Raw genomic sequence first — 14,124 nt, 5'->3', positions numbered from 1 at the left:
AGAAATCAAGAATTTATTTGAATTTTTCAGAATGTTAAAACTGAGAAAAAGACTAAAACATACCATTAGCTAATTTTCCAGTAACTGACATGTAATTAGTGTGTACAATACTAGTGCTGGTCTCGGTTTCTGCATATTCCTGCAGCTGGTTCTTGAGCAGGGAGATGATGAGAGAATCTTAAATATATATTTTAGCAGCACAAAGTCTAAATATTAACACGACTCACTGATAATGAGGTAAAAAAAAAAACCGTTTAATTTCTGCCATTGCACAGGATAGCTGTCACTCAGAACATCTGTAAGCTATGAAAGGTTAAAAGATTTACCCTCCTGCGTGACCCCAGGATTATGTAACTTTGAGCCACTCCTTAATGTAATAGGCAGCTTTCAAACCCATTGGCGAAGAAGTTGTGTGACAGTCCTCCAAGATTAACTGGGTAATTTAAGGACTAAAGCAGATGGAGCACACTACTGCAATTGACAGAAGAGTTACTATCAATACAAAAAACCAGAGGTAGGGTAAAGATTGAATTCCTGACTCAATAAAAGAGCTTGAAGCGCTCTGGAATGTTAAGAGGAAAGACTCAGTGGAGCCAAAACACGCCATTAAACATAAAACAACCACAATACCACAATAGGATATTGTGGCTGAATCATACTGGTTTAAACCAGACTATAAGAAAAAAAGTAGAAAAAGAATGAAAGGAAAAAAGAAAATCATGAATAATAATTTTCAAAATAATGTGGACAAACTATAGTTAAAATACTATAGTTTAACTATCAGTTCCAGCTTTATAATGGCTATCCATATACTGTTAATATAGCTATATCCATATCTTGTTTTTTTGCTTGTTGCTGCAGTTGCTGGTTTGTTTTTAAGCCACTTAACACTGATTTATGAATTATTCAAGCTTAGCAAAAAAATAAATTTTTAAATTGTTCCGTTTTTTAAATTCTTACACTTTGTTAAACAGCAGCCTGTCAAAAAAAAAAAATCTACGGAAAATGCCAAAGATAACACAGTTTGAGAGATGATTAATTTTGCACTAGTAAGATGAATCCCAAAGTTATTTCGTGAAAAACCTAACCTAAAACCTTGTTTTGTTGCCATATCAAATTATAAGTTAACAAGTTTTATTCAAATCTATGTATGGAGGTCAGGTGGGATGTTCAACGGTGAGTTTCTACTGTCATCTGTGAAACAAGAGGAGGCACTGTCGTGGTTAGGTGCTCCATTTCAGCCAGTGGTGTTGGAGATCATGTCACAAGTGATGGAAATATGAATGCTGAAAAACATCAACAGATTTTGATCCATCATGCAAAACCATCTAGATCTAGAAGTGTCTGTTCAACAGCCTGAAAGCAAGAAAGGTTTCCGAAGAGGGTTCAGACTGCGTCGAAGAATAAAGTCAGTCATACAAAATAAAGTGACTTTCAAAACTCTGTTTTTCCATTTATGTGGATAACATGAAACAACTAGGGAGCACTCAAGACTTTTGTACTGTACTGAATGTACATAATATTGGTTTATTATAGATTTACTATGCATTATCTAATAACTAATTACAAATTTTTATAAATGTAATGAGCAAATTTATGAAACCTTCCAGAAAATGTTCATAAATTATTTAGAATCCGACTATTAAACAAGTAAACACCATCATTCGATTACTTGTAAATAACTACTAAACCAAATCGTCTATTAACTTAACACGTGTTCGTGATACTTAATGACAACATGTACTGAATTCCCTTTCACCTTTTTCTGAATTTTGAAAGGCTTTCGTTTTTAATGGAACAGGATCTGGAAAATGTAGTTTCCCTGGACTAATGGGGCTAGCACATTGTTTTGAAAGTAGGTCACTCTTCCATCTGCACACTGACAGGTTAAAAGAGAACAATCTTTTTTTATAGGTTAAGATTTCAAAGGAGAGGGAAGAAAGACGCTTGCATGGGGACAGGCTGAGTGAAGCATGCATCTGCTAAATCAAAGCTTCATCATTTAAAGGTATATGAATCAACAGTTTCCATAAAGTGGCAGAATCCTAGTGAAGTCTTGTGATGTAGCATGCAATGTGTTTGTTTACCCTTTTGCACCTGTGGCTTAGTCATTCTAATTACATGCCTTGACTGCTCTCTTTTCCTGCTTCTCTAGAAATGAGAGTTAAGGGTTTAATTAGTACGGCATGACCCTCATCAGAGCCAGCCTACCTCAATAACGCTCATCTCAATCAAAAGGAACAATAAGCACATCCAGGTGCACACAAATGCAAATGGATGTGCCTTTCCAAAAGGGGCGTACGCATGCGCGTTCGCTCACAAGCACACACAAAAAGCACGCACTGGGGCAAGAGGTTCCCTCGGGATTAGTCAATTATTAAGCGGTCTATCCTCCTATGAAAGAGTGTTATTGATTATTACTGCAGGCTTAATAATTTAGTTGTTTTAATAGCAGAGATATGGAAACACAAGAGAAAATGATCAGCCAGGAAAAGGGGTGGAGCCAGAGGAGAAGTGGGAAGGGGGGGGGGGGGGGGGGAGAAGACGTCATGTAGAAGGAAAGGAAGAAAAATAGTGTCCGAAAGACAGCGGCTGGTTATTGAAAGACATACTTGACAAAATCTTTTTATGTTGAGATGTTGAGTTTATTTATCAAGCTCTGCTGATGTTCCTTTTAACAGCACAAAGTATTTCATCCTGCTCTCTCTCTCCATCAAAAAAAAAGTGTGATTGTTTCTCAATTAAAAGAATCTGTGTGAATTTCTCTCCCAGCAGAAATAAATTACCAAAGACATCACAAAGACTACATTTAAAAACAAAACTGTTTGGTGAATTTGCCATAGATGATCTGTAAAATCCAGTTTATTACATATTTTGAGACAGTTTCTTTTTTGTGTTTGGTGCATTAAAAAATGAATTAAAGGTGCCAGGAGTCTCTTTCATCATAAAACCTAAAAATACTTATAAGCACATACTTACAAAAGCATTGCATAATAAACAAATCACTGATTTGGACTGTTGTAAGTTAATTTCCGCTCTGGACTCTAATCAGTTCAATAGTTGCAGCTTTGCATGCATCCGCTGGTGTTGCTGTGCACACTTTGAATACAAATTTAGGTCTGCTTGATTAGCGATTCAAAAAAAAAATTGAATCAAGTTGTTGAGTAATTAGAGCTATGCTTCCTAATCACACTGTCATCATGATATCATCTGCACGCAATTAGCTTCACCTACAATCAGCACCCCAGAAATTAATGTCAGCCTGGCTTACAGTTCAAGTCTGGGGAATGATGGAAATCATTGCAAACAGAGGATGTTTAAGTGTAGTTTTAACAGACCAATATGTTCTCCAATACTAATTTTGTTTATCTTTTTGTATTACCAATGAAAAGAGGATGCTGTGTGTAGTCACTTTCTCCCTCTCTGTGTTTGTTTCCTCTGTGCGTTTCCTCGTGCTCCTCATTTTAGTTTTTCTCACGTTTAATTGCTGGGTTGTGAGCAGAGATGGGCAGTAACGCGTTACGTGTAACGCGTTACGTGTAACGCGTTACTGTAATCTGATTACTTTTTTAAGTAACGAGTAAGGTAAGGGATTACTATTGCAAAAACGGTAATTGGATTACCGTTACTTTCCCGTAGGAACGCTGCGTTACTGCGTTACTAAAACCGTGATTTTTTGCGAGAATGTCTCATGACAGTGACGTAAGCGAGTGTGACGTTCGTGACAACAGCTGTGTGCAGATCAACAGTGGATCATATATCGAGTGCAGAGAGAGTATGAGCATGCAGCGTTTAAAGTGTGGAAGTACTGATCTTACTTTGAGTTTGATTCCATAAAAAGTGACAAAAACATTAGTGTCCGTTGTGCGTGGGAAGAAAACTTCTTTTTACAGCGAAAAAAACCCCTAAACTTGCAAGCAAACACCGAGTAGCTACGACGTAATGGGAAATTCACAGAGAAACTCGCGGATTCTTCCACTGACCACTGCACATCTGCACCAAGGTAAACCTCTGCCCACCTGCTTTACAGGTGAAAATAGAGCAAAAGGACCGCTGAGTCTTTGACTTTATTTATTTTCTGCTGTGTTTTACTTGCATCTATTTGAAAGAGTGAGCGTAAACACAAAAAATATTTTATTTTATGTGCTGGAATGTGCAGAAAATAAGTTTAAATGTTAAACAAATTTCTTCCATTTGATTACATTTTGTATGATGGATTATGTAGAAAAAGTAGAATTGGGCTGAAAGATCTATCACTTTATCACCTATTCAGGTTGTAAATCGTGTTTTTAAAAAGTAACTAAGTAACTAAGTAATTAATTACTTTTGAAAATAAGTAATCAGTAAAGTAACGGGATTACTTTTTGGGGGAAGTAATCAGTAATTAGTTACTGATTACTTTTTTCAAGTAACTTGACCAACACTGGTTGTGAGTAAGGCTCCAAAAAGAATTGTGTGAATTGTAAAAAAAACCCCAGAAAGACACTAGGTGAGCTACTCTCATGCGTGCGCTTTCAATTTGCGCTGTTTTGTCCAATTTGTTTTCTCGTGTTAAAAATGCATGAACTCACTGTACAGGAGAGGCTTTCCGGCTCAGAGAAGCATCGCTTCTCTAAAAAATTAAAGGCTTTTCATACCCCACTGTTTAGTGGAGAGGTTGAGGAAGAGAAGATCGACGGCTGGCGTCGTCAACCTTCTCCGAAGACATGACCCAATTTGCCCTGAACAAAAACGTGCTAATACTTAGGTGTCCACACGTAAAACACAGAAGCATGTAAAACCTCACATAGCCAGCCAATCAAAGGTTTTAGCCTGAAAGCCTGCAGGGGAGACTGGGCTAAGCTGACCCTCTACCTGCAAAAAACTTAGAAAACATCCAGTTTTAGTCATTTGACTGTGAATGTAGTTAGCTTTTTCATTTTGCTGTGCCAACGCTTTTCTTGGTAACATAGAGTTTCATCAGCTTTACTTTAAAAGCTATTTATTTAAGATTTAAAGGTACATCACATGTTGGTGAAGTGCCAGTGTTAAAAAAATGTCATTACATTAGCACAAGGATAACTCTGATTTGCTAGCTTAAATACTTTTTGCAAAATGTTCCAAAAAAAAAAAAAATGCATAATTATTGTTGTTATTGCTGTTTTTAAATGTAGCATAAGAGCTGTTATTCCACATAATGACATAAAAGGAGACGGGCTCTGCCCCCCTATTATTATTTATTATTAATATAGCATTTGAAGCTTTTTATTACATATTGTTTCTGCTTATTAGCTAAAAAGTTAGCAAGTTTCCAAACATGTGTCAAATATGTGCAATGTGTCTCTGGATGCGTCTCTGATGTCCAAAGAATAAAAGTTTCATTTAGTCTTAGTCTTCAGTCTCAATGTCTTAAAAGCCTTGGCAATGCAAAGTTATCTTTCATATTTGTAGACAAATTAGTTGTACATTTATTTCATGATTTCATCAGTAAAACAAGAACTACTCAAAATTGCTATTAGCATTATACTTTCATGCTAAATGTTTATAGTAGTTTTTTAACCTATGTAATAATAAAAAGTCTAAACGAGTTAAGCACCTAAGATAAGATTTCAGTTCTGAAAGTTCTACTGTATCCATTAGTTCTACTCTTGTCTCCTATTCCTCAGCTTAAGTCGACTTACGTAAAATGGCTTATCTTACTCCACCCTTGTCTTCACCTTTGGGACTTACACCTTTGTGTGTCCTTGGTGCATGCCAGGGACATTGCTCTCAGATTCTGAGAGGTCTGCATCTTCTAGCTTCTGGACAAGTTTACTGATCACAGCAAACCAAAGCGTCCGTCAGCCCACAGTACTACTGTTACCCCAAAAATATCCAAGTGTAGATGTCTGTGACCTCAGAGCTGGCAACAGGCATGGGATTATCGATACTACTATTTTTGCTGTGGCAAGAGTGCTTCAACAAGGTTTCAATTGGAGAGAATTTCTAAATACTTCAGAATCAGCATCCAAATAGTGAAGCTAGTAAGGTAAGCTCAAAGCACTAATCATGGCATTAGCAAAGAACAGTAATGGAGCAAAGCTAGTTAAAATTCTGAATCTGTCTTTCACCAGGTACAATGTTAAGTCTTTTTTTCCTTTGCTTTGGACCTGGCTGTTCAGATGACGAATATTGTGATAGCCAGCTAGCTGCTACTGAGGAGGCCTATGTTCCTGAAAACAGCAAAAAGTCATTCTCCGTTGTGCTTAACTGAGTTTTATCTACAAATAAATTTGTATACATAAGGCTCTAGAATAAAAATACTATAGCAGCCTAGATGTGACCAAGAAAAAAAAAAAAAAAACTGGTGGTTGACATGATTGCATTAATTTTTTTCCCCCGCTATCTTTCATTGCTACCAACTATTAGTAAGGCAATTCCTGGTGAGAAGCAACCTGTCTCAGTCTGACCTGGACTGACTGCAGTCACTCGCAAAAAGATGGGAGAAGGTTTGCAATTAATCAGCATCTAATTCATAAACTCCGACAAACTGCAAACACGTTGTAATCAGTCAGTCTGCACCAGTGATGGCAACTCATCAGCTCCAAATAATGAAACACAAACCCAAAGTACTACGTTTAGTAGCAGCAACTTACTGGAAATTGTGCTAAATTTAACACTGTAGATTCCTAAAAAATAGTCTGCTTTCAGGAAAGATTTTTTTCCCCGCTATCCTGCAGAGCATCATTTGAAGCCCATCACCATTTTTATCCCCAGATCTCCACACAGAAAAGGATTCACTTTGTTCCATTTTGGCAGTTGACTGCAAGTGGACTCATACCTGGTCCCCATGTATGAAGTGATCATTTCAAAGACAAGGGGATATTGAGTTGATTGCACATAGTTGGAATAATTTTGATCACTCTACAGTCTCCTACCACTGTTTTCCCATGTGTGTTAAAAAGGCATTTTCAGTGTTTCTGTGTATTTTAATGTCTAATATTTTTGCATATATAAGCTGTAGAGAACAAGATTTACAAAGACGTTATATGTAACATAAATGATCTTTACAACTCTGCATTATTGTCTTTTTTAGCCACTTACAGAACTGTTATATTTGTTCCCATTTCTGATGGCCTCTTGGCTGGATGTCTAATGCCAATGACACTTTCTACCTGGATTAATAAAGGAAATCTAAAACCCCCATTGTACCTCCTAAGAAGAATGTTTTTACTGCCTCAAAATTCCTTGATATCATTCATAAGAGATATGTTTTAACAGCTAACAGCTTATAGGCCAACAAGTTATTTAATTTTTTTGGCTAATACCCAAAATTTCTGCCCTGTTCAGAGCCTTCAGTAATATTGCCACCAGATGGGAATGTTTTGGCGAGTGCTATAATGTGCAGGATGACCAAACCTATACTCAAAGACACAAATTGTAATAATTTTTGTAGTATTTATAGCCCATAACACAGCCCTCATTTAAACTGTTGGAGGTTTAGCCACGGAGATGTGAACCAAATCAAATAACTGCTCCACTGAGGCTGCCGAGGTTCAAACCCCAAATATACCACCGCTGTGCTCCGACTGACCACAAGTCCCAGCTGCTCTAACACCACTCACTCAAATGAGATACATGCCCGAGTACTACAGTTCATGAAGCAGGTAACCGATTGGCCCTTAAATCTCACCACACTCGCATACGCGTCCATATAGAGACACAAGCAAACAAACACACAGCAGCGCATCCTTCCTCCCTTGGTAGCGCAGGAGAGTCACTAGTGTGATTGTGTTATTGATTGACCTGGATATGTTTTTTTTTCTTCCTTCTTAAAAGCATTTAGCAATCTGGCAATTAGTTAGAGCTTAATGTAGGCTGTCAAAACAGTGCTATTGATCCAGCGGGGCAAGGAGGAAAGATTGATCAGTCAACTCATTACGTTGCTGGCGCTGTCTCGTCATAAACACTCCAGATGAGATTCCATCAAAAGCCCATCCCTCGTTCACTGGCTCGTTTTTGCTGCTTGCTCTATTGCTCTCCATGTATCAGGCTCCCCAGTGTTTTCTGTTGCTGGCTCCTGATGCTTGATTGCACTGTCTGCACCTGTTTTCAATGCTGTCTTGTTTTATTGCTCTCATGTTATTTGCTTTGATTCAATTGTTTTGACTTTTTTATGCTCTCGCTTCCTCCTTCTGTCGCTCTCCTTCCTTCCTCTCTTCGTCGTCACTGGATTTATTGTAACCTATTAGAAAGCAATTTATATACAGCTTTTCCTCACATTTCAGCTTCACCCATGCTCACATCATTTCGCTTTTACGGCCCACTCGACAACTCTTAACTCCACCGTGGCAGTGTAGAAATTATACGGGACAAATAAGTTGATTCAGTTTATGGCATCACTTGAATCAATTCATCGGCCAATCATTTGGAAATCAGGAAATTGCAGATACCCTTGATTCAATTTGCCCAAACACAAGGCTTGGCAGTCATTTCGTAGAGGGTCATATTGTTCAATGGACAGATGCTACAGCCTAATAAAGGTGGCGCAGGCTGTGGGAGCTGACATTTATCAAGTATTTACAATTTTAATTTTGTTTTTATTCACACGATCCCTGTAGACGCGTTCGATTGGGGCTTAAAATGAGTAGATCAAGATAAAACAATAATAAACCTTCACAGTGAAGTGAGCTTTCAAAGGAGATAGTGTGTTTGGTGAACAGCAAGCAAACACTTTTTAGAAGACTTATTGAGCTAAAACAGATCAAAGGATTGTTTTTTTTTTAATTTTCCTTAAATTTGTGTGTAAATTGGGATATTTTTCTTCATAAGTGTGTCATTTTTATAGCCAATGTCCACACGAATTTGGCTAAATGTCTCACTTTCATGCAATAAGAAATCTCATTCAGTTTTCCTCAGGAGTTTCAAACCATTTACAGCCTTGCTGATAAAAAGCACACCTTTACTACAATGACTAACTGGTTGGATTTACAAGACTTAACAATAATTAGTGTAGTTTGAGTTTTCTGGCCATCCCAGCCACTTTCCCCAAATCTCACGTCTTCCTTTTCTGACTCACTGCACACGTGCATCATGGTAATGTCTCATTAGTCCAGCTTCACGTTCTTGTTGTTTGCTATCACCAGTGAACAGTCGAAACTATGTGAAACAGCTGGTAATGTGAGTTAAGATCATTCAAACTGTCCACCACCGTTTATGATTTTCATTCTTATACTACTTCCTCGAGCTGGTGAACTCTGCCATTGCTTCCTTTCCTATTCACGCCAACTTTTCACCACTGGTGACTTGCCATTGACGCTTTGTTGGACTGCACACAAGTGCATCTCTGTAGCCTATTTGTGCACTGAGTTCCTGTAATCCTTCTCTCTGCATAACCAAAAAAACACAGAAATCAGGACAAATGCAGAAGCGTCAATCCAGCTTCAACCAAAAGACTTGTGACCCATAGACTAGACTATAGTCCTGGGGAGGTTTGAGACACTGGATTAAAGCTCTACATTAAAGCGTTGTACTGAAGAAATCTTACTGATTTCCTACTGGGAAAATGATGCTGGGAAAGATTTTCACTGGGAGTGACCAGGATGGACAGGATTAGAAATATCACAGGGACAGCTCAGGTTGAGCAATTTGGAGTCAAAAGGCTGAGATTGATTGGAAATTTAGAGAGGAGGGATTGTGAGTATATTGGCCAAAGGATATTGAAGATGGCGCTGCGAGGCAGGAGGAAAAGAGTAAGACCACCAAAGAAGGACGGCTGGCGTGACAGAAAATGATGCCACGGATAGGGTGAGATGGAGGAAGATGATCCACTGTGGCGACCCCTAAATGATAGATTGCTAGCCCAGGGACATTATTCATGGGCTGCCTTTACCCCCATTCTTCCTGCTTTTAGACCTGCTGACATAACCCCGCGAGTACCCAGCACTTCGGGTTAACTCCTGTTGTTTTTTTAAATGCTCTATATAAATAAAAGTGACTTGACTCGACACAGTGCTGGTGCGATTTGTGTGCTCTTTGTGCGGGTGCTTTCTTTCTTCTTCAGCATGTTTTTGTTCTTTTTCTGATGGGAAAAAAAGGAGATCTTGAGTGAGAAAATTAAGTGCACGAACAGACGTTGTTGTGTAATATAACAGATATGGCTGATGGACTTTCAGATTCACCTCATGTTCCATTTGTCTCCAGTCCATTCAGCCCTTTATCACTGCTGCACTTATGCTTGTTTTGAGAGTGTTTCACTTGATAACAGCTTTCAAATGGGATGTCAGCACATTTAGAGAGGAAAACAGCAGCATCATAAAAGATAGAACTGAAGTTGGGTTTCTGAATCAAGTCTAGACATCTGTTCTTACTAAAAGCCTTCTATCTGTGTTTGTCTTTCTTTCGTCATCGCTGTTGTTTTTCCTCTCACTCCGTATCGTCTTTCTCTTTTTTCCCCCTCATATTTTCAAACCACTGCCATCTCTTCCCCTCTCTCCACCTGCTCCCTCTCCTATCTCCCCTTGTGCCCCAACAACTGTCTTATATTTCCAATGATGATTTGGCCCATAAATCTTGATAAAGCCACTGGCTGTTCTCTTTCGGTGGAACAGGAAACTCGTACAGGAACTGGAAGAGACAGAAGATGAGGAATGACTCCTGCTCATAAGTTTGTCCCGTTTTTCGATGTTTTACGTCCGCTGGGAGGGAGAATTCTTGTGGATTGAGAGCGCCTTTTTCATTGGGATTCACTTGAGTGATCTGCAGAGGTGTCGTTTGTAATCATAGACCTTTCTGTATTTGGGCAGCAATCCTAATAGCCCTATTTGTATCTGTATCTAATCCTTTTTGCTTTTGTTTAAAGTGATCCAGCACTGCTCGTTGTTTTCCAGGCACCTCATTTACCATAATTAAACCATTCAGCAAGAAACCTGCGAAAAATAAAATTGCTTTTTATTATTGCCTCAGCAAAATGGCACAGGAAGAGAAATCATCAGCCTTCTTACATTTACATGTATTTACTGCTGTTGTGTTTTGCAGAAAATGGTCCTGTTTTGCTACAGCACCTTTAACTTGAGTAAATGTCTTTGTTCTGCTGTGGTTATCAGGATGGAGCATCCCTGGAGATGTTTCCAGCCGAGTCCTGTGTGTAGTTTCTTGGCAACAAAAGCAGCATTGCCCAGTTTTCTTCTTGTATCATCTTGTATACTGGATGTCATCTCACTGACTTTTATTAAACAAAGACGGGGGCCTTATAAAAGAAGTAATAGGATCATTCTCCTGCAAATTTACAGGTTACTATTACTCATTTTCAGCTAACTTATTTTCAGTTAACTGGTGCTCTACTCACGAAGGCAACACCTCCCTAGAGACTGGTCAGCGACCCCTGGGAAACCTTCAGTCGCTAGGGAAACATCTGTGACCTCAAGTAAAAGAAGCCCCAAATAAACAGATCATAAAGACGGTACGGCATCAAAAATCTTGCAGTTGCGCTGTTTGCTAGCAGTTGCTCATAGGGCCGCAGCAAACTTCAAGTGATGGAGGTTTTGGGCACAGGATCGTGTACCTCTTTATGAACAATTTAATAACAGAGACTGTCACCAACCTCCAGCAACCACATGCTAACCGGGTATGGGATACACACATTTTTTTTCCTCACTTAGTCACTAGGACTTCATGGATGTGGTGTTAGCAGTTGACTCCGCTGGAACTCTAACTGCTAAATGGTTCAGGACATGTGTAAAAGGCTGTATGACTGAGAAATGCGAGCTCTTTAAATTCGGCCTCAGTCTCAGTAAGTAGAGATTCCATGTATTTTCTTTTGTCTAATGGCAATGAAGACCACTCCTTTTAATAAGCAGTCTTCAATAGGGAAAATAAATCAAAGCTTAACAGCAGCCTACTAATGGTTAGCTGGAAATGTCATGTCCTTAGCTGAATTGCTAATGACAATAGCTTTAACCTCCTGAGACTGGAGTTCTTGTTTGGGATGCATTTTTAATTTGTCCTAGCTGTTTGAAGCTAAATGTATAAGAGAGGCAGAAAAGCCAACATGTAATGTTGCACTATGAGGATGCAGAGCATCGTGTTTAAAACAATTATTACTGTGTCACCTCAGAGTTGCAGACAATCCCGTTTTTGGCATGTGACGTGTGGTTTTACCTTCATTCTCATGCTGAAAGAATCACTTTATGAAGAAATGGCTGGGTCCTATCTTAATGTCACCTTTTTTACACCAACACCATAATGTAAAAAGTTAGCGATCTAGCCTAATCCTGGTTCGATAAAAAGGCCAACAGGAATCAAGTTTGTTTGTTGCTTCCAGCCGTTTGATTCCTTCAGCTTCACACGATCTGTGGAGTCCAGCACCAAAGCAGAGAGTCGCACTTTAAACATGAGACAGCAGCAGGCACCACATTATTTATTCAATCATTCGTTCCCAACACAGCAAGACTCTGCACTGCTGTTTGACATTTTAGTAAGTCTGATGTGTTTACTGTTTTTGGATGTGTGCATTCTCAAAATCGAAGTCAGTATTTGCAGCGGTGATTACTGTTTCAATATTTGAGCATAACAACCTCTCTAATCATTAATTTCGGTGGTCTGTACTGGTAGGAAAATTAATGATAAATGTGCCATTAAGATTGTAATATATATAAATTATACGCTGTATTCCCAGTTATGTAGCCTGTTAATGAAAATACATTTAGCTGTGTCATAAGTTAGATAAATTAATATTACACATGAGCAGGTTTTTCAGTGTTTAGGATAAACTAACAATGATATTTATGAGCAATGCACACATCCTTGGCTGTGCCTGCTGCATGTTTTCTGCTGTTTGTCCTTCTGTGTTACCTTGCAGGTTTCTGGTAGGCAGGGGGTAGTGAGAGAAACAGGGAGCACCTGGCCAGTGTCCCTAGAGCATTTAAACTGTCTTAAGCTGTCCCTGGAGTGCTGGCTCTCTCAGGCTTTGCTGTATCTCCATCCACCCAGCACCATGCTATTTGTCTGGTTGGCTTCAGCCTAGTTATTTTAGGTTTTATGCTCTGCAGACACACCTGTTTTATGGCTTATTGTGGTTATTAACCTGATAAATTTTGGTTAATTTGGGACTCTCCCTGTTTTTTTCATGGCTTGTGAGCTGGACATGATTTGTTGGTACTCTTATTTAACAGACAGTGTGACCACTAAATTAAACCTCTGTTGCAAAGTATAACATGTAAGTATGTACTGTGTTGTGTCTTGATGCACACTCAATCATCTAGGTAAGGAAATTCCAAAAAGTTGATTCTGTTGATCTTGACGGAGCATTTTCAGTGAGATATAGCGTCTTAGGGAACGAAATGTAAGTAATGTAGCTGTGTAAGATATTTAGCTATTCATGTCATGTATGCTCAAACCCTCTTTAAGCATTAAATTAGTGTTTTCTGAATTCAAAAAAAGATGATCAGTGACAACATTGTTATTTTCAATTTTACATATCTGTACACACAGATGACACTTTTTGCAATCATATATTATATACATAAACTATACTATTAGACCATAATTATTGATCAGCTGATGTGTATATCACTGTTGCTGTTGATGATTTTAATTACTTATATATTGCTGGGTATCTTGAACTTATATAAATATTATTCATATAATGCCAATTCACAACAACAGTCCCCAGAATGCAACTAAGTAACTAAATAAGAATAATAAGTAACTAAAACTTTTAAATGAATGCTATGGAGTACAAAGTAAAGTAATTATTCAAAACCAAGCAAATGCATTCAACCCGTGTTTCAATAAAGTACTTGAGTAAATGTCCTCAGTTACCTTGGGCACTGCAAAATTGACAAACCTGTATTTCTGTGGCACTGATGGAGAGGGCCGTCATTGTTCACTCCATCTAAGTGCTGAATCTTAACCTGTCCGCATTCAAGTGTTTTCTTAAACATAACAATAAAGAGCGTGACTCATGCTTCAATTTCTATGAATGAATAATTTCAGGAAAACACACGAGACCATATACTGGTCAACATTCTGCACAAATCTTTTTTTTTTTTGAAGTTTCTTCAGGATCCCACATAGCAGACAAGTCTGACCCAGGTCTGGTGTCAAACCGGCACTGCTGGCTGACTTCTGACATGGTAAGTGGTATGTCATCCAGATGTGAGCCAG

The sequence above is a fragment of the Neolamprologus multifasciatus genome, chromosome 12 (genome assembly GCF_963576455.1).
Source record: "Neolamprologus multifasciatus chromosome 12, fNeoMul1.2, whole genome shotgun sequence".
NCBI lineage: Eukaryota > Metazoa > Chordata > Actinopteri > Cichliformes > Cichlidae > Neolamprologus > Neolamprologus multifasciatus.
This window is presented reverse-complemented; position numbering follows the sequence as displayed.